Source organism: Brassica napus, chromosome C8, assembly GCF_020379485.1.
Source record: "Brassica napus cultivar Da-Ae chromosome C8, Da-Ae, whole genome shotgun sequence".
Classification (NCBI taxonomy): Eukaryota; Viridiplantae; Streptophyta; class Magnoliopsida; order Brassicales; family Brassicaceae; genus Brassica; species Brassica napus.
The window spans coordinates 34,544,286-34,565,640 of NC_063451.1; the positions used below are offsets into that span (position 1 = coordinate 34,544,286).

Below are 21,355 nucleotides of genomic sequence, written 5' to 3' on the forward strand. Positions count from 1 at the left end.
TAGAATGGCGGGAAACATGAAATGGGTTCGCTACGGTCTTCGGGAGATAGCATCGAAGGGTAGACGAGAATGCATGGACTAATGTCGTATCGACGTTTTGGAAGTGCTCGGTCGCTACGTAGCGACCGAGCTTGGCTCTAGCTCGGTCGCTACATAGCTACCGAGCGGAACGGACGCTTGGTCGTTATGTAGCGACCGAGCTTGGCTCGAGCATGATTTGTTGCGGAAAGATATACTTGTATTCTGCGGGGATTTGGACGTTAACTTCGTCGTAACCGTTTTCGACCTCAACAACGGACTTTCAGACATTAATTCCGTCGTGACCGATTTTGACCCCAACATCTCTCCAACTTGTGTTCTTAGGCCAAGCAACATAAAAAAACTTCAGTTTCTAGGTTAAAGATGAGTTAGGACACGTCTATCATTTCCACTCGCAGCAGGTAAGGGTAATTTCGGCACTTTACATGATATTATATAACATATCGTACCCTCTTAATTGTTATGTGCATTGCATTAATTTTTTTTTTATTATGTACATGAGCCCAAATTTCCCATCACCGAACTGGACAGTCAAAGCCGTAGACTATTGACATTGTCTTTTCCCCCTTAATAGTCTGCAAATCCTCACTTACTTCATTTTCCTTTTAAAAAACTACTTTAATTTTCAAGTAATCTGCATTGGTAATCTCTAACCAGCTTATATTAATATTTGATTAGATAACTTCTTAGAAAAGCTCAAAAAATCATACTAAAATATTTTACTTGAAAAATTTTCACATGAATTTTTTAAATTTCTAAAAACGATTTAATTGAATATTAATATAAGTAACGAGAGACTCTAATGAAATATTCATCAATGCAAATTACTTTAAATATGTATGAATTCTAAACTCATACTATGTATTTATCGGGTTTGCTTGTAAGAGAATAGAAGGCTCTTTGCTACAGTATCCTTAAAACAACAACGATGTAATAAGGTTTAAGTTGACAAAAGTGAATTTACATAGATGAATTATCGAGTTACACGGTATGAAGCAAGATCAAAACTACAAAAGAAGTAATAAAGCTAAGTGTTTGAGAGATATGTTGAGTATGTGTGGTGTTTTCGAATGTCTTTCATCTCTCACTCTCATCATCTTCTTTTTTTATCACTACAAGGGAGTGAGTAAAGATAGCTCATGAAGATAGTGTTTTTTACATAAATGCTATAATTGATATAACACGCAGTTTAAGATAGCTTTTCAAAATGCAAACGCTATCTTTGTTTTTTACGGATTCTAAAACTTTGTTTTAAATAGCATATGTATAGTTAAAACGCTGTGTTTAATCTAGACGGAAAAATTATTTCATTTCTCGGCAAAGACTTACCAAAAATTATTTCACTCTCCCTCCCAAATTCTCGAAATTCACAACCAAAATTTTCTTAATTCTTTCATATTCTTCTTCTCTCAATACAAAATTTTCTTAATTCTTTCATTTTCTTAATATTTTTTTCTCAACCATTTTCATATTCTTCTTCTTTCATTTTCTCAACCTAATTTAAAAACAACGGAGGAGAAATCAACGCCAAGAATCTTGGCCGTAGCCGACTCCAATTTCGAGCTCTCCCCTCTTCCACAGCTACGGTAGCTCACTTCTTCGATTCTCCACTTCGAAATCTCTCCTCTCTTGTATATCTCCTCCGATTCAACATCTCCAGCTGCTCATGTCTCTGTATCTTCTCCTAGTGCTCCTATAATCTCTCTCGCTTCCTTAAAGCATGATTCTTCATAAGTGTTGTTGATTTTGTGGTCTCCAATGATTTGCCTTGTTTGTTGATTCTCTTATGAATTTCCAGATATAGTCTCTTCAGTTCTCTCTGGCTATCGATCTCCTCAAACAAAAGACGAAGCTTGTTTGAATCTCTGTCTTTGTAGATAGTTTATTGTGTTCTTACGCGAGTGTTTCATTTGACAGGCATTGATTACACTGAAGATCTTGTGACCTATAATGCTGCTGACCACAAGGTTGAACAAGTTCGTCTCTTTCTATCTCTCGTCTTCACTACGATGTCTATGGAGCAGAAATTTTGTTTCCACAAAGTTTGTATGAAGCTCAAAGTTGAAGACTTTGAGAGTGTTACTTGTTCAAACTTTGAGATGCAAGCGTAATGTGATGTAGCAAACAATGCTACTTGTAGCTAGTTTCTTGTGTTCTTACTTGTACCTTTTGAATTTTGGCAGGCATTGATTACACTGAAGAAGGGCTTTCAGCTTTTGATATATGGTCGCAAAGGAAAAGCAAAGTTAAATCCTTTTAGACTGTCTAGTCGTTTTCTGTTGTATCTGAGAAAAGTATTCTCGTTGGTGTTGGTTTTCCAGGATGATAAGCCTTTGATCTGGATATCTAGTAGCAGTGAAAAGCGTAAGTTAGCTTATGTATCTAAAGTTGTACCTGGAAAAAGAAATATAAGAAGATATATATTCTTCATTTTCTTATGAAAGTTTGTTCTTTTTGGATCTTGTTCTAAAATATATGGTTTAAATATTGGATCTTTCAAAGCTGTCTTCTTTCAGATTTGATCTTTTGTATGAGAGAATCTAAACTTCTATGTCATTTATGAGAGAATCTAAACTTCTATGTCGTTTAACAAATTGCATCCATCCTTCTGTTTTTTTTAAAAAATTTGCAGGCCTTGCAAATCTCTTAGTTACAGGTTAGATCTCGATCCAGAGCTTGGTTTTGTGTAGCTGCTATGTCTATGTTGTGTTCCTTTATTGTTCTTTTCTGCAAGTCACAAAAATGGTTTGATAGTGATATTGAGGAGTCTTCATACCTGTCTTAGGGAATCGATGTGAATCAAAATAGGATTTTGAGTTATTGAGTAATGAACCTTGCATTGAGGTCTTCTGGGTTTGATTGTTTTGTGTTCTGTTTTTACTTTGGTTTAAGGAAATGCGCGGGGCAAATGACAATCAAACAAGATACCTCGTTTACGGACTCCCAGCAAACGGAATCAAACCACAGCTCCATCAACAGCCACGACAAGAAGCAGATGATGATCAAGGAAGTGATGTGGAGGAGATCACACGAGTAGAGTGCAGACTCTCCATGGGATACTTCATACGTGTTGAGGAAGCAGAAGAAGACATCGATCCTATGTTCCGGAGAGTTGTCCAAAAACTCAAAGACAATGCACGCCCAAAACGAGAACAAGGAGAGTCCTCACGTGGCAAGTCTCGTCGCCGAGACTAAGCCATCGTGCCAACACTTTCATGTGAGATAGAGATCAAAATAAATTGAGATGTTTGCTTATAGTTGTTTCATCTCACTTTATTTTTCACTAGTGATTACATTTATGATTTTCCTTTGACGTTGAATGAATACTCCGAGAACAGGGGAACTGGAATGTACCCAATTTTATATATAAAATTTTAAAAATCTTTTTTTTTAATAATGGTATAATATCAATTATTATATGCTATTATAAGATATACAATTGCATAACAAAATAAACGCTATTGAATGAATAATTTCATATAGCACCTAAAAACCACTATATAAAGTGTCGAAGAAAAGATAACGGGGGCACACACAGCGCATTTAAATGTATCGCTGTAATAGCGTTTTACGGACGCTATATATGACCTTTTTTCTATATATGACCATTTTTCTTGTAGTGTATTCTTGTTTCGTTGCCTTCTTCCTATATATTCTCTTCAAATAGCTCGCCGAACTCCCTCAATCTTAGGATATTATTGTTTGACCCAAGACTGAGTCAATTTTATGTTCGAATTCAAGCTCCAGCCCCCGATTTTGACCCATATGCATCTGTAAGAGCCTTGACTCGAACGCTAGATTAGGCCCCAACCCCCCCCCCCCCCCCCCCCCCCCTTAGTGAAGATTCTAAATCTAAATGGAGAACTCTCGCCGATCCCTCTTATCTAGCTAATGGCTCGTCATTAACGAGAATATGCCATTGCAATGTGCGGTTAAGATTCTGCGGCTGGTCTTTTCTCATATTGTTGGCACCTGTCAAAAATCGCCGCTTCTACCATACGATGATTACCATACGACTGCTAGGATTCAAAAAGATCTGTGTTTAAGAGAATTTTGGTTTCTTCTTTGTATTATGCATATCTATTTTCTTATCATCTCTCCATCTTTCTTTGTTTCTCGAATGATATTCTTTCGAACGGTTTCTTTCGATTCTTCCTATCGAAACTATGGTTCAAGAGAATTTTGGTCCCCACATGTCATCATCAATTGTGAAGGCTAAAGATATAGACACCCTATACGACATACATCTTTCTGATCCCATCATATATGAGCCTCAGCTTTATTGCTATATTAGGGCACAACAATATGTTTCTTAAAACTTAAAAAAAAAATTTTGTTCAACTTTCAACTCTGGATCGCACAATGAAATATATTTGTTGTTCGTTTATATGTCGTTGTGACATGTAAGTTACAACCAGTCACATATTGTAGGTTGTTGTAGCACGACTGAACCTAGTCACATATTGTTCATTTCGCTGTCATGCGACTAATTACACGATCAGGCAAAAGTTAAGTTCTTGATTCACTGAAAATGACGACTAAAAATTAAAATATTGTTTGATCTGCAACTGGTCGTTGTGATAAATCGCAGAAATCTATGGTAACGAAACAAACAATAGTTGGTCGCAGTCACATATTGCAACTCGCATAAACCTACAACAATAAAACGAACAATATTTGACTGTATTTTACAGTCGTAGATCGCTGTGATATGTAAACAAACATGGTCATACTTATTTATTACAGTAATAAAAAGTGTAAGCGAGATTACTATAAAATTTTGTATTAAAGACCAGTGATGACAAAAAAAAATTACTACTGTTTAAACCATACAATAATTCCATTTATCGTTTTATAGATTACTCCTACTTATCTTCATAGTTCTACTTTATTTTTTTTTTTTTATAGTAGATAGAAATAGAAACCCATAAACACAGAATTCTATATAACATGGATTATAGTCAGAAGTATAATTGAGTGGGCCTTGTGCTCCAGTGGTAGGTGGACGGGCCTTGGATGCAAACACATTATGGGTTCGATCCTGCTGGTGCGGAAACTAAGTTACATTGTTCTGCTCACCACGGCTGCGGATGCGTCCGTATGAAAACCCGGGAGATGGCTTGTCGTGGGCTGCACCTTCCACCCAGGGGTTAGGTCAATGTCTTTAATAGACCCGGGTTTGGCCCATTTTCTTACAAAAAAATAGTCGAAGTATAATAATTTACTAGTTTTTGATCCGTGCGCTCATACATATTTTGTTTTCAATTTTCTTAGAATATTCAAACTAATATAAAAAGATTAATTGCGATAATTTATATTTTTGAAAATATATTTTAATTTGTTCATATTTACAGTTTGTATAGTGTATTTTGAAAATATATAATGTAATTCAAATATTTGTTTTACTATTTTATTTTTTCTTTTTATTTTAAATATTGCCACATAATTTAAGTAGATACTCCTAGATGTCATATATATATTATTTTCATTCAAACAAAATATAAATAAATATATTTTAAAGATTAAGCCAAAGAATATACTGTTAATGAATTTATTTTTTTATTTTTTTATTTTTTTTTGTCATCAACTAGAACAAACTCAAACTGACTCTGTAAACCAAACTGGTAACTCCGCATCCATGTGAACGACGAAAGACGATTGCTTCCTGGCACTACGTGCTAGACTATCCGCCCTTAAATTCTGAGTTCTTAGTACATGAATGATCTCCGAGCTAAAAATACTTTCTCTCAAGGTCTTTATGTCCTCCAAATAATTTGCAAAAACTGGTCATTCATCTGGTTCTGAAACCATCTTCATCACTTGAGAGCAATCTATTGCAAACGTAACCCGAACCTGACGCAACTTCCTCCTACACTCCATTGCCCAAACTAAAGCCTCGATCTCTGAATGAGGAGGAGATAAACTAGCCTTTACATTTCTTCCCCCCGAATGAAGAGGAGACAAACTAGCCTTTACATTTCTTCCCCCATCAAACCATCAAAACTTTCTAATGAACTATACCATCTCTGTCCTGAAAAAACCTCATTTTTTTCCAAGAGCCATCTGAAAAGCACCATCGCCCTAGGATTGGCGGTATAGTCATAGCCTCTATGTTCAACACTTGTGTTTCAGCCCAAAGTGTTGACTCTATTTCCGCCAGTTTTAACGTATCCCAGAGATCAATGTCTAGATTGCTGAAAGCTTTGTTGTTTCTTCTTTTCCAAATGTAGCATAGAATCCATAAAATATGATAGATAAATAAATTGGAACACTAACGTAGAATTTATTGTTAGGTTAGTGTTCAAAGTTCTTGCTGAAATTTGTTGTTATTACTTATGACTAGGGGTATTCCGGCGCTACGCGCCGGGTTCGGACGTTGATTTCTCTTTTGATTTCCATTAGTTTCATTTTTCATTTGTTAGTTGTTAGTATAATGAGTTTGAATTATTAGTTCCTGCCAATTAAGAATCGAGGGCCGTGAACTAATAATTGATTTTATGAGTACATGCTAAGAATATCTCTGACCTTGACCAACAGTTCTAAGCATGCCACATAACCAGTCACCACTGCTAATAACAGTGGCGTGACATTATCTTCGGTCTCACCATTAAGCTGAAAGATCATTTATAAAACAAACTTAAAACCATAGCTTAGATGGTAATTTAACTAAAGAAATGCAGTATACACAAAAGTTTACATCGGAACTGTGTAATGGCCGGCAGCCCAAATCAATTGCAAGCAAAGACTCGCTTTGAGAATCAACAGGAACACCTCTGGACAGCAAATCCTTCAGCAACTCGATTTCCCCTAATCATAAGTAAAACAGAACACTTTGTACTCTTAGAAAGGGAAATGAAATAAGCAACAGATTTATTGACAAAAAACATGTTCTAGCTACAGGATGCAATGCAGTAGTTCCACTTACTAATAGCTGAGTTTGTGGGAGCTGGGAACTTTGCCTCCAGGATTGATAGCTTTCCACGGCCATGTACAATAGATCCGTTCTGGCATATGCTTGGTCTCGGGTACCAAGAGAAAACAACCTTTTCTGATGCAGAAAGTGCAGCTGTTGTTCATTTCAATGGAAGAGCCAAAGCCAATATAACATTTCCTCATCTACGTCCTCTGTTGGCTAAGTATCTTGATTCCTCTGACAGGTTCATTCATCAAGAGCTGTCACATTAGAACATCATAATAACAATCATATAAAACTCAATTCACACGTTGGTTAAGAAAACCTCTTCCAGATCATGTTTTGCAGTCTTTTTGTACTTTCAAATTCTGATTGCGAGAAAGTAAAGAAACACATTCTATGTATTAATGTTTGAACATCTACCAAACTCTACTTAAATTTACATGTAAATATATAACATTGCGCCAAGTAATTGGAGTTAACAATGTCATATCATTGTTCAGTAGATAACAGTTGTTCATACGACCATAAATAACATTTTAGCTAGATGCAACTCAATAAATAATGCATTCTATCTGCAACATCCTAAAGTTTATCGAGTGTTCCAACAAACTAATAAAACAAACCATAAACATATAATAAGTATAACATTTAGACTATAGTGTGTATAGTAGTAGCAACTATTTTATTTTTATACTATTGACAAATTTTTATCTCATATTTCACAAAATAAAATAATTGCAAAAGATTCTACGTTAAGTAAAAGGATTGGAACAATGAATTAGTGTAGACTTCATTGATATGTAGATCCATTTCGAGTTGGTTCCTGTGTGTCTTCCTTAGCAACTACCCCTGGATCCTTTTCACAATCCTTCTCAAGTATCGGTATTTGTTGCCAAAATTCCACCAGTCAATTAAAATCAGTATTTCACACCAATATTCATTAATCATGATGACTTGATGATGCCAGACCTCAAACCTAAAGAGCGTGCGTCCTTAACTGCTCAAACCTAAAGAGCATGCGTCCTTAACTGCTCAGCTGCTCCAAAACGAAATGTGTCACAAGCAGCAATCACTACGTTGACCTTATGCTGCTGGACCAATACGCCACTTTGGTCACATTAGTGGATTTCCCAACCTCTGCTCACTGCAACAAACACGGTCACATAAAGTCTCTTCTGTTCTTTGGCAGCATGAACGTCTCTCATAATATCAATGGAGCGTCTCGAGTCAATATACGAATCAAATCATCCTCCATTGCTCCCTAAAGTCATATGTTTTACAACAATTAAGCAATTTTGAGATTACACACTGAAATGTTTTCTGGATTCAGTTAGAGTCAAGAACATAGCACAGCACCTGAGCGGTTAAAGAATTTGGCACTGATTCACTTTTGTTGCTTTCTATAACTTCTAAAGTGCCACTTGATGCGGGAATCGTCATCTCTTACATTATTCCCACAGGTCCTTTCTTCTTTTTATGTTTCAATCTAGAGAAGATAACAAAAAGGAAATTTAGGACTCTATCTTTTTTAAAACATATTATCTCGTACATTTTTGTTTCTTCTTCTTACCTGGGATAGCTGACTGGGGATGGAGAAGTAGCTGCAACAACAACAAAAAGAGCATCTTGTAAGCATCCATATTTTTTTCTTTGGTGTAAAACAAAGAGAAGTCTCATGTCTAAGAATTTGAACCTGATTTTTAATGAATGGAGGAAGAAATCCAAATAAATCATATGACTAAGGTAAGAGCAGAGTAGAAACCTTAACAGCAACTACACCATGCACAAGGAGCCCGAGAACTCCTGCATCACAAAAAGTCAGATTGGACTTGAGAAATAATATTAAAAGAAAATATGCTTAGAGTATCAACTCATCACATTTAACAGAGCGTAAACTTCAGGAATACTCTCTATGATCCCTTTGAAAATGAGAATGACCCCACCATTCTTGTCTGGTGCCTAGAAATGGTATATCAATCGATTTAGTGGAAAGTAAAATATATGACTGCATAATCTTTTATATAAAAGTTTTCTTTAATGAGAACTTGTCTTGCTCTAGTTTGAATTATATCACAGATCTATTTACATATAGAGCGTTCACCAAGTATCAGCAGAAAATATATCACTTACAAACCAAATATGTACAATCACGGACAATTCTCCTCAAAACTATTGAGTGGATGTGTGCATATATACCTAATCGTAAGCATGTACCTTCTTCTTCTATTGATGAACGAACGCCGTCATCATCACCACCTCCGACCTTCTCTGAAATCTAGGACTACAAATTCATCGAAGAGATTGACGATCCGCTCAGCAGCCCAACAGCCCAACACTGCCCAAATCCGGTGTGACGTGGCAAAAACTAAGCTTCTCATTGGTTGATTTAATCTGTCGACGTGGACAGGCTAAATGGTGGAGATATTCTCCTTTTAGTATAGGTTAGATTGTTATGATATAAATAGTGTTAATTTATACTCCCTCCGTTCCTGTAAAACATGTTTGTTAAGAAAATTATTTTTTATCTAAAGGTATTATTAAAACTATTAGTTAAAAACTATTCAATCAATTACAAAATAGAACTATTAAATTTGATTGGTTACGCAGATTTTGATAAAGTTAAAGCTACCTAGATATATTAAAACATCTTAGATATTGGAACATAAAATTTCTTCTAAACATCTTACATTTTAGAACGGAGGGAGTATTTAATTTGTTAGGTTACTATTAAATGGTTCAATAATGATTCATGTATAGTTGATTATAAAATGACTCTATTTTAATGACTATATTTTAATAGAGTAGATAGCATGGTACGAGAAAATGAAATAATTAACAGTGTTTGTATATGTGGCATTTATATAATGTCATTAAATGCAAAAGTTGAATTTTTGTACAGCCTAAATAAAACTGCAACTAAATTTTGACATGTACGTTCGTCTGGATATTTGTTTTGATATATATATATATATATATATATATATATATATATATATATATACATATTTGATATTATACATTTTTGATTTCTCACTTTATAAAAGATAAATTTAATGATTGGTTGATTAAATTAAATTATTTAATATTTTATGTATGTTAATATATCTATTTAAAAAATATTTGTTGAAATATTTTTTTTTCAATTTATATGTCTTCCCATTTATTTTAAATAACAAATAAATCCACATTTACAACACTTAAAAAAGAGAGAGTAAATTCTTGAAAATATATACTATTAGTCTATTAGAGTTACAAATGGAAAATGAGGATTTCACATGATATAAGTAAATATTCTTTTTTGCTAAAATTTGGTGTAATATAAGTAAGTTGTTTCTTTATAAGATATGACATGATTTTAAGTTATTATTGATTTGTATTAACATTTGTGACATCATCTTCATATATTCTTTAACTATACTACTCATTAATACAAAAGTTGATCTTCACATATTGATTTGAATATATCACTTCCAAATTCGTTAAACAGTTTTAAATACTAATTGATAACCGAATTTTAATAGTGTATTTGCTTCAGTTTAATTTTATTGATCTGTTTGGTTCAGTTCACTATTTAGATTTTGACAGTGTGCAAACTACTTTCCAAATTTAGCATATAAAAATGGATATTGGAATGAGTAAGAATTATAACTAAGTGGTTTTAAAATATTTGGTTTATAACTGACTGATTTTAGTTGGTTTATTACTGGTTTTGAAGACAATGATTTTGTAGGGTTCAATTACACTAAGTCAATATTCGTGCTGTTTATGAATTGAGTGTTGATTGTTTTTAGTTTTTAGAATGGTTTTTGGTTTTTGTTTTTCAAAAACCATTTTCTTAGCCAATCAAGATTTTTAAAAAGCTGATTCCCTAAAATTATGGGAAACCAAAACTCTTTCTACAGCCAATCAAGATTTTAGTAAAAGAGTTTTCCTATAAACTAGGGAAACCAGTTTTTACATGATGTATCAACTTTTAAGTGAAAAACCAAAATCCATGTTTTTCTAGTTTTTGTAGAGGAGCACGTAGCTTCTTATATATTTTTTTTTAGCTTTTTGATAATATTAATATAATATTTATCAACATTGATTAAATGTATATGCTCTAGAATAAATGTATTTTTTTTTTGAAACACAAAGTAAAAATGTAATCTTAGTTTATAAATATTGTGTATTAGTCACAAACAAATTTATTATTTATTATTTATATTTTTAGTAAAATATGTTAATTTTTTTAAACATGATAAATTGCGAAACATTTTAATTGTGAAAATATATAATTTTAAATATTTTAATAATTATTAATTTTTTCAGAAATCATTTTTCATCCACTCAAGATTACACATAAAACTAATCATTTATATCATAAAACAATTGTCATTCAAGTTTTAAAATAAAATATAAGTTATATACGAAAATTTCTAAATAGTTTATTATTTTAAAATATTTTAGTTTTTGCAACTTATATCTATTTTATGATTAACATTTTATTATAATATATTTTTATAATAATATAATAACTAGAAACATGTTACTGTATTTTATTATTAAACAAAATCATAATATTTTGATAAATTTTTATGGTAACTTCTAAATATTTAATTGATATTTTGTTGTATTATTTTAAAGTAATATATAATTATTCTTTGAAAAACTAAAAAATACTGCAAAACCAAAAACTAAAATCAAAATCTAAAAGCTAAAACCAAAAGCTGAAAAATTAAAAACAAAAACTGAAAATCAAAAACCAAAATCTAAAATCTAAAAACTAAAATCAAAAACTACTAAACAATCATCACCTTGATTTAAAAGGTCTGGTTTATGATTTTTCTTATTGTATCAATTAATTAGATGTATTTGTAGTATCAATTTATTTGGAGAACCAATCAAAGGTAATTTGTACAAAGTAAGAGGGGTGTATTGAATATAAAATTTGAAGTGATTTGATTTTAGTGAGTTTTTAGATGATTTTAAGAGAATATTAGAATTTGGTGTGATTTTTGTTAAATAACTCTAGAATCTCATCTAAAACCATGAGATTTTGATTTTTATTTTTATAACTAAGAAATCTCTCTCAAACACCCTAAAAACATTTAAAGCATTCTAAAATCTCCAACTTAAATTTTGTTCGATAACAGTGGATTTCAGAGTGTTTGTTAAAATGACAAGTTCAATAACACTGGATTTGAAAGTATTTTTTAAAATCCTCATTTGAATAACACTGTATTTGTCATTTTAATATAAATCATCTGAAACTCTTAGTTGAATACACCGCCTCTAAGTTTAAGGGTTGGTCATGGGCTGTTGTTAACCGACGAGAAAGCCTCTTAATGATGCATTAAAGGAGTAGTTTTAATGTTAATGGCATTTGATTATAATTATTATGGAAAAATTAGGGTTAATTCTAAATTGTATTTTTATTTAAATAGTTTTAATAGTACTATGCGATTTTCTTTATATTAATACTGTAGTAGTAGCATTAAGAGTAGTTCCATTAGTGGTATCTGATGGAGTATCTAGAGAAAATTTTAATAACATAAAATTGAAAATGCAATAAAAACAATTTAGAAACTCTTCATCCATTTAATTAGGCATGGGCGTTCGGGTCGGGTTTTTCGGATTTCGGTTCTTTTTGATAACACCTCCTAGGTCTCATTCTAGTAAATATGCAAGTACGGGTCGGGTTCGGATATAACACATCGGATTCGGATCGGTTTTGTATCACATCATAGAACCCATAAAGTAACCATATATCATTCAGATTCGGGTTATATCGGATCGGTTCGGATATACCCGAAATAAAATCTAAAATTTAAAAGCAAAAAATAAGATATATATACTTATTTATATATAATTAGTATTTAAAGTAGTTATTTAAATTTTGAATACTTATTGTTAGATATCATATCAAAATAAATATGAAACATGAATATATACTTGAATATTTGAAATATATATTCATGTTTCATATAATTTGTATATCAGTTTGGACATTCAGACCGGTTTCTTCGGATATCTTTTCGGATTTTTTGGTTTTTTCAGTTTTTCGGGTTATCCGTTCGGGTTCGGTTAATAATACTTCGGGTTCGGATATGTTTTGTACCACATTACGAGATCCATTCGAATATTTTTTACATTTCGGACCGGGTTCGGTTCGGATTTCAGATTATGGATTTTATGCCCAGACGTACATTTAATCTCTCTTTCACTGGACAGTTATTTTCATTAAATAAAAAATATTTACTTTTAAATTTTCAACAACTTTACTTGGTTTCTACCAATGTGTATGCTCTAAATTACAAAATAATAATAGCATTGAATACAATTTGTAGAAAGAATTGACTATCACAGTTGTAGAGGCTGTCATTATGGCTACAATAATACTATACGATATTCCCTCCGTTTCAGATTACTTGTCGTTGTAGGATAAAAATTTTGTTTCAAAATAAATATCATTTTATAATTTCAATGCAAAATTTTTTGATTATATATTTTAATCGATTTTTCAATTGGTTGAAATGTGATTAGGTTTATTAGAAATGATGTTTTTATCTAATAAATATACAAAATTAATTATTTTCTTAATCTGTGTGCCAAAATTTAAAACGACAAGTAATCTGAAACGGAAGGAGTACTTTAAATATAAGAGTTTTTGAGGGAACGCACCTTCGGGATCTCTCATGGCATTGCAAATATATGACCAAAGTTTCAACTAAAGTTATAGTATGTGCAGGAACCGAAAAATTTAGATTTTTACATCCAAAAACGTATTTTGAGTTATCACATCTCTAATAAAATTTTAGTAAAGTGTTACATGTTACCTCAGACCATCTCCAATATATTTCCCTATTTTTACCTCTAAAATAGAGCATCTCTAATGTAGAGATGAGTTTCTCTCCAATGTATTTTTTTATTTTTGCCTCTATAAAGGAATATTCTCAAAAGATTCTATTTTAATTTTACAAAAGATACATTTTGTTTATAAAAGTTGATAACTAACCCTATTTATTTTTAACTTTTAAAATATTTTCATAAATTTATGAATTTTTTTAAACTAAAATTTTGTTAAAAGACTATTATGTAAATAAAAAATGTTATTATACTCCTACGAAAGCTGTATTTCTCTATAAATATAATTATTTTGGTTACAACTATAAAAATTTGAAAGTTAAATGACTATTTTGAAAATAAGAAAGTATGACTCTATAATAGAGGAATGCTATTTTTTCCTCTATTATACCATCTCCAATGTATTCCCCTATTTTTATCTCTAAAATAGAGCATCTCTAAAATAGAGATAAGTTTCTCTCCAATGTATTTATCTATTTTTGCTTCTATAAAGGAACATTCTCAAAAGATTCTATTTTAATTTTACAAAATATACATTTTGTTTATAAAAGTTGATAACTAACCCTATTTATTTTTAACTTTTAAAATATTTTCATAAATTTATGAATTTTTTTAAACTAAAGTTTTGTTAAAAGACTATTATGTAAATAAAAAATGTTATTATACTCCTACAAAAGCTGTATTTCTCTATAAATATAATTATTTTGGTTATAAGTATAAAAATTTGAAAGTTAAAGGACTATTTTGAAAATAAAAAAAGTATGACTCTATAATAGAGGAATGCTATTTTTTCTTCTATAAATAGATGAAAAAAATAGCAATCTCTATTTTAGAGGTGAAAATAGAGATGAGAAGGAGCATTTTTACCTCTGTTATAGCATATAGAGGTGAAAATAGTTAGGGGTTGGAGATGCTCTAAACCGAAGAAAAAATAGCAATCTCTATTTTACGCTAAAGAAAGCAACTTAGTGGTTGCAAAAAGTTCAGTTTAAAAAATACTTAATGGTTGCAGATAGTTACACGCTCGTAGAGGTCTTCGAACCCGTAACCCGAGAGATCTGAGCATTTTAGATCATTAAATGGAATCCAAGAAAAACAACAAACGACAAAAAGTCGTTTTACTGACCAAAACAAGAATGATATTGACGTGATTACGGTTGCATAAATTGTTCGCTAGAGTTTCGTTAACTCAGCTGGAAATGATTTTTGATAATCGTATTAAAGATCCTTGGTTTGCGTGATTATTGAAACGAAAGTAATAGTGTTACATAACGTGATTTTGGACTTAAAAGGATTACTGACTTTGGTTCCAAACTTCCCCGTATTAAAAAAATGTGTAGGCAAAATTTTACTGTGTATCACATATATATTATTTCTTCGTTTCAGTTTAATTAGCGTTGTAGACTAAAATTTTAATTTTAAAATAAGTATTGTTTTAGAATTTCAATGAAAAATTTATTAACAGTATTCTTCGGTTTATTTTTCTATTGGCTAAAATATAGTTAGATGTACAAATAATGATATTTTTATTTTGAAAATATACAAAATTAAATATTTTTTTAATATATGTGCATACACCTAAAATGACAAATAAAATGAAACGGAAAAATATAGTATAGTGGAAGTATGTTATATGACACACATGGACTTCTTTTTCCAGTGATTGTTAATTAGATTCAAATCAAAAATTATTTCTACAATGACCGTAACTTGAGCTCAAGAGTAATCAGAAAATTGTGTGTTTTAAGAACAAGAGAGTTTGACTCAAAATCTAACTTGACTGTGATCCCAACCAAGTGACTATGGCATAGGATATCGAGAGCAACCTTCTCTCAAAAGATGAAATTTTATTTCTCATCAGCTTTTCAGAGCACCCACATCAATGAACCCCCTCTTGGGTTCATCTTTTCAATTTTTATTATTAAATTTTTTTTCTTTTTTTTTTTGATTTTTTTTTTAAAACAAAAAAACAAACTAGACCAATCGCGGGCCGCCACGACACGTGAAGCCCGTGCTACAGTGATGAACTTTAGTAGAGAGGTGTTCAGCTAAGAGAGCTTTAGGAAAGAGGAGGTCATGTAATTTTATTATTTTATTATTTTTTTCTTGATTTCTGTGTGAACTCCTCCCATAAACCTTCAATGCGGATGCTCTCAGTGTTTTGATGGATTTGTAATGAATCCATTCTCGCTCCACCATGACGACTGTCTGTTCCTTTCCCACCAAAAGTGAATAAATTGTAGCTTGGAAAATATACCACATAAAAAATTGAGGTGTTTTGTCCGTGGAAAAGTCCACCAACAATTCGAACATACGATTCCATTTCCATGAATAATTCTCTCCCAAATTAAAGTAAAAAAGTAAGTTTCCCCCAATCACATATGAACTTCTCTAAACATAATGCTAATTATGATTTTATATATATGCTATAAATTGTAAGGAATGTGTTGTATTGTTATTTACAATAGAGAGTTGTTATATACAAGAGGTAGTTTCCTAAAGGGAAGGGATTGTGATCCCCTAATATATTATAAAGAGATATGAGTGTCGCTAATATGCCCCTTAAGATGGAGGAGGGGAAGAGACTCCAATCTTGTTTCGTAGCTCCATAAATCTAGTTCGATGTAATGGTTTTATTAAGGCATCTGCGAGCTGATCTCGTGTGTTAACATGAGAAACACACAGTGCTCCCTTATGGACTTGACCGCGAACAAAGAGATACTCAATGGCGATGTGCTTCATGCGAGAGTGAAAGAACGGGTTGGCGCATAGAAACGTAGCCCCCATATTATCATTTAGAACTATCGGTGATGCATGTAAGGTGATTCCGAGCTCATATAAGATGTTGCAGATCCAATTGAGTTCGGCAACAGTGTCTGCGACATCCCTATACTCGGCCTCCGTCGAAGATCTTGAAACTCCTTTTTGTTTTTGGCAGTCCAGGATATAGGATGTTTACCAAGATATATGATGTATGAGTTTGTGGATATGTAGTCATCAGATTCTCCAGCCCAATCTTTGTCGGAATATGCGTGTAACGTCAATGAATTTTTGGAGCTGAAGTAATGACCATGAGCTGGAGTTCCTAGTAGTTGTCGATACTTAGAAGGGTCCGTAAGAGATATGCATGACTCGAAAGTTAGCTTTGGCGAGGAGACCATCAGTGTCATCACTGGCTTGGCATTCATCATGTCATATTTGTGCGGAAGATCAAGAATATATTTGCACTGCGAGAGATGGAGACCATCATCTGTTTGATGAGCTTCAATACCTAGGAAGTAGTTAAGATCTTCTGGGTCCTTGACTCAGAATCTTTCAGATAGGAGAGCGAGTATGGTTTGAATGTCGGATTTTGAGCTTCATTTTACCAAAATTTCATCAACATCGATTAGGAGGTAAACAAACTGATTTTCTCTCTGAAAGACAAATAATGATGTGTATGTGAGGGAGTTGAAGAAGCCCAAGCTGAGGATAAACGTTTTGAGTTCAGTGTACCACACCCTAGGTGCCTTGTTTAGACCATAGATGGCTTTATGCAGATGAAAAACATGGTCGTGTTTGTCAGAGTAAATGAAGCCATGCGGTTGTTCCATGTACACTTCGTCAGTGACAGTTCCTTGAAGGAAGGCGTTGTTGACGTCAAGTTGTTGTATAAGCCATGTGTTTCTTATTGCGATATCAATGACCAATCGCAGGGTAGCCGTAACCCAATTGTTGAGTGTAGCCTTTTGATAAAAGTCGCGTTATAGGTGTCTTGAGAGTACCGTCTGGATTGATTTTTTTTTTGTAAAGCCACCTGCAACCAATAACATTGTATTGAGGTTGTCTGGGCACGAGGTCAAATGTTCAGCGTGCAAACTCATCAATTTCAGTTGACATTACACCTCTTAATATTTTATCGCGTAGAGATTGAGTGAAGTTGCTTGGTTCAGACGGTATTTATGAAGACAGAGCAGCTGAATTTTTTTACTTGGGATTCGGTTTTGCTGATCAAGTTCTTCCATCTGGACTTCATCGGGTGATTGTTTGTTGGAGCTAGGGCTGGAGCAGGTGTGGCAGGCGGTGATGGAACAGGTGCGGCAGGCGGTGTTGGAGCAGATGCTGCCGATATTGAAGAAGGAGATTTGTGTTGAATCGTGATTCTCACTAACTTGAATGTTGGTTGAGATCGATGGCGAGTGATTGGAGACCTGCTCATTAGATGATGTGTTTCTTAAGGATGGTGAAGAAACATGTACTTGCAGATGTGAATCGGAGCTCAAGGATCCCATCGGCTCTAAGAGTGGGGCTGAGGGTGTAGGTTGATGGATTGGTATTTTGGTTATTGGTTGTTGGTTAGGGTTGGTTGTAGGTTCGGGTGTGGCAGTTTGTGTTAGAGGTGGGGTTGAGCTGAAGGCAAAGATGATCTCATCAAAACTAACATGCCGTGAGACATTAATTCGGCCGATGTTCGGTTGGAGACAAAGATAGACACTCTGTGTTGGTGAGTAGCCGATGAAAATACATGGTGTCAAGCTGTCTTCTAGCTTGTGTGAGTTGTATTGTCTGAGCCACATGAAATGGAGATATCCATAAACCCGAAGCTTGGAGTAGTTTGGTTGGGTTCCAAAGAGTTTATGGTAAGGATAATCCAAGTTGAGAAGTGGTGTCGGCATGCGATTTATGAGGTATGTTGCAGTCGCAAAGGCGTAGGACCAAAACTTCTAAGCCATTGACGCATGAGTAAGCAAGCTGAGACTGGTTTCAAACAATATGTCAGTGTTTTCTTTCTGCTATCCCGTTGTGTTAGGAAGTATGTGGACGAGTGGTAAAGTGAGAGATTCCTACTTCGCTGAGAAACTTGCACAAAGCCACAAATTTGCTGCCAAAATGCCAATGGTTGTGGAGAAGTGATTTTCCACCAACGCTTTGAATGCTTTGAATGTTCCAAACACTTGCGACTTGAGCTTCAATGGATATATCTAGGTGTATCTCATGTAGTGATCGATGAGGACAATGTAGTATTTGTAATTATCTATTGAGGTTACTGGTGAACTCTATAAATCAGCATATATGTACTGAAGAGGCCGGTTTGATTGTATGGTGTTTTGTAAGAAAGATAATTTATGAGCTTTATTGATTGTACAATATGAACATAAAGAGTTTGATGTTACTTATTTTTCATAGAGTAAAGAAAAATTTGAAACAATAGCTTTAAGAATAGAAGAAGCAGTATGACCTAGGCGAAAGTGCCAATCAGACATTGTTATTTTGGGTACGGAAGTCGCGAAAAAGAATAAAGAGTGGTTGGTTGGGTAGGCTAATCGTAGAACTCATCCTTGGTCTTGCCTTGGATCAGTGGAATTCCCGAGCTGAGATCCTTCACTTGAAAGTAAGCAGGGAAAAATTCAACCAAAATCTTGTTAGCATTGCATAGTTTATAAACTAAAATAAAGTTTTTCCGAATATTTACCCAAGACTTTATGCAAGTTCAATGGCCGAGTATGTGAAGATAGAGAGATAGAGCCCATGTGTGTAATAAACAAATCAGAGCCATCTCCTATGACCACCGAGTCATCTCCATTGTATGGTCTGTAAATCGTCATGTTGTGGAGATCACTGGTCAAGTGGTGACTGTCAAGGATCTGATCTGTTGAACTGGTTCGAGTACTGAGTCGCCTTGTTCCTATTCCAGTTTGCAGTATTCCCATGATTTTGCTGAAATTGCTGGTTCTTTGGTCTTGAGGTCGCCATATGAGCAGTTGCAGGAATCACAGCTATGGTGTTCGTCGAGAGAAGTCATCAGTTTGGCCTCCTTATTGATCAACTTTTAGTGGATTTCAATGATTGAAGGTGAAGTGTCTCTTCCTTCCATCTGATCTGCGATTGATTTTTACTCCTCGTGAAGGCCATTAATAATGTACTCGACTTTGTCTTCATGATCAAGAGTCTTGCCTAGAAGAGCAAGTTGATCAATGCAAGAAGTTAAACCCCGCATGTATTCATCAATGATCTTGTCACCTACGGTGTGCTGCATAAGATGAAAATGTAATTGTTGAATGTGGCCATGGCTGGGAGTAGCGTAGGTGGCGCTGAGAGACTTCCACACTCATATGAGGATTTTATGTTGGTAACAAGCGCTTGGATGTAGGGGGAGAGTGTGCCGATGAGGCCACTACAAATGACGCGATCTTGCCTTCGCCATTTGGTATAGGCCGAGTTGACTGTGGCCTCGCTATCGGTGTGAATCATTTGAGCATGCGCTCAGGTCGACCCAACAATGTATCCAGCAAGATCATAGCCGTCAAGAAGAGTATTGACTTGTAGATTCCATATCATGAACTTAGTAGAATTGAGTTTTGTGATATTGACTATGTTGACATTAAGGAGACTCTGAGTTGAGTCGATAGTTTCAGCGTTTGCGGCTGTGGAAGAGGTTAAAGTTTGAAAGAGAAAAAGGTGGTAGCCAAAAGAAAAATTAGGATAATCATAAGGCTCTGATTATCATGTAAGAAATGTGTTGTATTATTCTTTACAATAGAGAGTTGTTATATACAAGAGGTAGTTTCTTAAAATGAAGGGATTGTGATCCCGTAATATACTACAGAGAAATATGAGTATAGCTAATTTAAATTATTCTAAATTTTAAAATAAATGATATATTCGATCAATCAATATATACATTGATTGATATAAATCTTCACACTGATGTATTCGATCAATCAATATCATTTGATATACATATATATCCTACTATATATTAATTGAGAAGTCACTTAAGTGATTTTTGCTTAGGTGTCATTTATAGGTGAAGTTTAGAATTAATTATCTTGATTTGATTGGTTGTTGGTATTTGAATTTTTATTTATTTAATTAAAGTTTTTAAAAGGAAATTATTCCTAGAACTACCTAATCTAATATATATTACCATACAAACAATTAAACATTTTAAAATAGAAGAATTAACATAATTTGTTTATAGAAACAATTAAATACATAGATTACATTATAGAAATTTAAAATATACATTTTAATACATATGGTATGAAAGAAATAATTATATAAACGATTTTAAAATATTTATATTAATAGTGGATACAATAAATTATAGATTATAGAAAACTAATTAACCTAAACCTAATAATATTTTTTTATACTCACTATATATATATATATATATATATATATATTTCTAAAATGTGTCCAATGAATACAAAACAGTCAAATATACGATTTTAAAAATATTCAATCATTTTTCAGTGACAAATGTTGATTGTATAGTTGAATTATTACTTTGAGAAATGATTAAAGTATTTGTATATTTTAAAAAAGAAAATGTATAGTAAGTCTTTTAAAATAATATTAATAAATAAAAATATTTATTAGAAAAATTGAAAAATTGGAACATTACACTAATACTAGACTAAAGTTAATATACTCTATTTATATAATTCTTATAGCCTTGATTATAATAAAATTATATGGTAAATTTAAAAAAAAATATTAATCAATGAAAGTTTATTATAATATAAATTAAAAAAACGAGAACAATATATTAATACAAAACTAGAGTTA

At 32.9% G+C, this 21,355-nt stretch overlaps 2 long non-coding RNA genes across 6 annotated transcripts; one reads left to right on the forward strand and one right to left on the reverse strand.

Moving 5' to 3' along the window:
• The first annotated feature begins 261 nt into the window (after positions 1–261).
• LOC106401626 lies at positions 262–3,433 on the forward strand. Of its 4 annotated transcripts, XR_007327070.1 has the most exons (4): positions 1,178–2,015; positions 2,223–2,403; positions 2,672–2,695; positions 2,932–3,433. It is a non-coding gene; the product is annotated as an uncharacterized LOC106401626 (long non-coding RNA). The 4 variants fall into 4 exon arrangements; XR_002660694.2 differs by having other exon boundaries at positions 1,090–2,403; XR_007327069.1 differs by lacking the exon at positions 2,672–2,695 and having other exon boundaries at positions 1,211–2,015.
• Positions 3,434–6,517: 3,084 nt separating this feature from the next.
• LOC106373316 lies at positions 6,518–9,278 on the reverse strand. 2 transcript variants are annotated; one of them, XR_007327072.1, is made up of 8 exons: positions 9,152–9,278; positions 8,834–8,914; positions 8,649–8,758; positions 8,526–8,556; positions 8,312–8,441; positions 6,965–8,216; positions 6,737–6,846; positions 6,518–6,651 (listed from the first exon to the last, which is right to left on the reverse strand). It is a non-coding gene; the product is annotated as an uncharacterized LOC106373316 (long non-coding RNA). The 2 variants fall into 2 exon arrangements; XR_007327071.1 differs by having other exon boundaries at positions 9,170–9,276.
• Positions 9,279–21,355: the final 12,077 nt, after the last annotated feature.